Below are 3,869 nucleotides of genomic sequence, written 5' to 3'. Positions count from 1 at the left end.
TTACAGTGCTAGTACAGGGCTCTTATCGGGCTCTTACAGTGCTAGTACAGGGCTCTTATAGTGCTAGTACAGGGCTCTTACAGTGCTAGTACAGGGCTCTTATCGGGCTCTTACAGTGCTAGTACAGGGCTCTTATCGGGCTCTTACAGTGCTAGTACAGGGCTATTCTGTGTTTTTTGAATTCTAAACATAGGCCACTACTTTATATGTCTTCTGGATGAATACTTACAAACAAATGCCAATAACATTGCAATTTGGGTCCAGAAAGAAAACATTGGTGCAATATTTTATTGTACATACTGTAATAATGTTTCTGCTGCGGGGTACACTGGGCTCCACAAGGATGGACAATGGGGTATAGAGTAGGATCTTGATCCGAGGCACCAACAGGCTCAAAGCTTTGACTGTTCCCAGAATGCACAGCGCCGCCTCCTCTATAACCCTGCCTCCCTGCACAGGAGCTCAGTTTTGTAGTTGGTGCTGCAAAGGAGAGAGAGTGGCGAGACAAACCGCACTAGATCGCTCCCGTCTCTAAAGAAGTACTCCTAAGAGAGGAGATAAACTTCAGCAGGAGACTGCTTTAAATTCAAAAAGAAAACCAACTATCATATTCAAAAAGAGATTTTCTAAGAAATCTCTTATGGTTAATTACATCGGTTGGTGGTGCTCCCCAGAGTCAGAAATAGTACAGCGTTTGGGGAAAGAAAAGAAGACTCTTTTTTGGGGGCACTCTTATTTATATAAACCTGTACAGGAAGAATGCTGTTATCAATAAAACATAACTTTTATTAGGTATATTAAAATGACTGAGATTGTATTTGATCATCAAAAAAGTGCAGCAGTGAAAATATGTCCTGCAAATTACTTGGGTATAGAAATACTCCCAAAAAGTTGGGTATAGAATTAATCCCAAAGTGGGTATTAAGGTTAGCGGAGCCCACTAATATTCATATTCTCTACACATCTCCATTACCATAAACCCATATTCATATGGGTTTTATTTGAAAAATCCTTAGCGGTACTAATTGGTACAGGATACATTACCATTAACAGTCTTAAATCTCAAAGTGCATAAAGCACTGACTATAGGATTTCTTCCTCTATTATTTAGTGGCTCTTATCCCGGTTGCCAATCTTTCAGGTATAAGAAGCCAGTTGTAATCAAATCAAACTCACGTATGGGGAATTCTCAGAGTGTGGTTGAATAGCAACGCTGATACAGGTGTATTCAAATTTTATATATACACACAAAATACTATATTGGATTACAGTTAGGATTTATAAAGGAAAACACCAGCTGTTTATATTGACATAAACCATTGTACCTGCAGCCTGATGTGTATGTTTTTTTAAATCAAGTTTGAGCAAAAATCATATGTGAGTTTGAAATATGTGATTGGTACCCTCAAGCTGTGGGGACAGCTAAATTTATGTTATACTCTAAGCAATATGCTGTGCCCTTGTTGTTACAATTATCGGTTGGTTATTCACACATATCTACAGGGTATAGGGATTTTTTTCAACAATCATCAAATTGAATCCAAATATTCATACTTTTTCCGGGTATTTATACCCAATATCTATCAAAGGAGACAGCAATATTTTGTACTCTAGTGAATGAATTGTGTCCTTTGCTGTTACACTTTACCCGTAGGTTATTTACGCACAAAATAAGTATAACCAATTAAGTGCTCTAAGAGTATATTGTGCTTATACAAAAATCACATAAATTAGCACCAGGCTGACAAGGAAAAGACAGACCAAAAAACCAAACCACAAAAACTATTCTTGTGCTCTATAGAGAGATATGGTATACCTCCGTTGTTATAACCGCCGATATTGTTATTCAGTCACATCCAAGGGTAGGAGATTTTATCATAACATACAGCCACAGTACGAGAAAACAGCCTCCTTGTCCAGGTCATATATATCTGAGGCGTCCGCATTCACACATAAATGCATGGAATATAATGATTGAACTAAATAATGCTAAGTGTGAAAACCTGCGTGGATCATTAGTGGCATTTTGCGGGAGGCACATTTCCACATATCAAATAGACACAATATGTTGATTACGTCTCCTCAATTACACGTAATCACAAAAAACATATATTGAATAATTTAGATAACAGTTTAAATCATTAGAATACATCATGTGGTCAGGATATAGTCATATTAGCATATGTATGTGTATGAAAATTCCCAAAATACGAGAGAGAAAGAAAACCAGTGAAAAAAACATATATACAGCCACACCACACTGGATACGCCCAATCTCATCTGATCTTGGAAGCTAAGCAGTGTTGGGCCTGGTTAGTACTTGGATGGGAGACCACCTGGGAATACAAGGTGCTGTAGATACCATCTACAGCCACACCACACTGGATACGCCCAATCTCATCTGATCTTGGAAGCTAAGCAGTGTTGGGCCTGGCTAGTACTTGGATGGGAGACCACCTGGGAATACAAGGTGCTGTAGATACCAGGCTGCATGTGACAGGATGTGAACAAGCTTACGAGTGAAATGCATTATCCATTCCACAGCTGAATCAGAGCTGATGCCGCTGCCAGTGGGAGGCCCGTGAGCTCATACGCCCGTAATGCGGGTTTTTCTCTACACACTCAATCTGTTGATTCCTTGAAATTAGGTACTTTATATTCAGCCAACTCTCATTCCTGCATTGCGCTGCGGCTTCCTGCAATGTCCTTGGACACCAGGTAGCCGTATGCGCTCTAACGGGAACAGCAGAACGGCACCCTTCTTCCTTCTAAATCAGTTAATTTTCCTGTCTCACTCTCTCATCTTCCCTCCGCTGATTACCATAGGCGCAGGTAAATCAAGAAGGAACGACAGCAGAAGTAACAGGTTTTTTTCACTGGTTTTCTTTCTCGTATTTTGGGAATTTTCATACACATACATATGCTAATATGACTATAGCCTGACCACATGATGTATTCTAATGATTTAAACTGTTATCTAAATTATTCAATATATGTTTTTTGTGATTACGTGTAATTGAGGAGACGTAATCAACATATTGTGTCTATTTGATATGTGGAAATGTGCCTCCCGCAAAATGCCACTAATGATCCACGCAGGTTTTCACACTTAGCATTATTTAGTTAAATCATTATATTCCATGCATTTATGTGTGAATGCGGACGCCTCAGATATATATGACCTGGATAAGGAGGCTGTTTTCTCGTACTGTGGCTGTATGTTATGAGAAAATCTCCTACCCTTGGATGTGACTGAATAACAATATCAGCGGTTATAACAACGGAGGTATACCATATCTCTCTATAGAGCACAAGAATAGTTTTTGTGGTTTGGTTTTTTGGTCTGTCTTTTCCTTGTCAGCCTGGTGCTAATTTATGTGATTTTTGTATAAGCACAATATACTCTTAGAGCACTTAATTGGTTATACTTATTTTGTGCGTAAATAACCTACGGGTAAAGTGTAACAGCAAAGGACACAATTCATTCGCTAGAGTACAAAATATTGCTGTCTCCTTTGATAGATATTGGGTATAAATAAATACCCGGAAAAAGTATGAATATTTGGATTCAATTTGATGATTGTTGAAGAAAATCCCTATACCCTGTAGATATGTGTGAATAACCAACCGATAATTGTAACAACAAGGGCACAGCATATTGCTTAGAGTATAACATAAATTTAGCTGTCCCCACAGCTTGAGGGTACCAATCACATATTTCAAACTCACATATGATTTTTGCTCAAACTTGATTTAAAAAAACATACACATCAGGCTGCAGGTACAATGGTTTATGTCAATATAAACAGCTGGTGTTTTCCTTTATAAATCCTAACTGTAATCCAATATAGTATTTTGTGTGTATATAC

The 3,869-nt window shown here is 38.4% G+C and overlaps 2 non-coding genes across 2 annotated transcripts; both read left to right on the top strand.

Annotated features, from left to right (window-relative positions):
• The first annotated feature begins 2,242 nt into the window (after positions 1–2,242).
• Positions 2,243–2,361, top strand: LOC135052665 (5S ribosomal RNA). Its single transcript, XR_010242234.1, has one exon. It is a non-coding gene; the product is annotated as a 5S ribosomal RNA (ribosomal RNA).
• A 2-nt stretch (positions 2,362–2,363) lies between these two features.
• Positions 2,364–2,482, top strand: LOC135052518 (5S ribosomal RNA). The gene has a single exon (XR_010242229.1). It is a non-coding gene; the product is annotated as a 5S ribosomal RNA (ribosomal RNA).
• Positions 2,483–3,869: the final 1,387 nt, after the last annotated feature.

Source organism: Pseudophryne corroboree, chromosome 2 (genome assembly GCF_028390025.1).
Source record: "Pseudophryne corroboree isolate aPseCor3 chromosome 2, aPseCor3.hap2, whole genome shotgun sequence".
Taxonomy (NCBI): Eukaryota; Metazoa; Chordata; class Amphibia; order Anura; family Myobatrachidae; genus Pseudophryne; species Pseudophryne corroboree.
The sequence above is the reverse complement of the archived record's forward strand: the minus strand, read 5'-3'. Positions and strand labels throughout refer to the sequence as shown.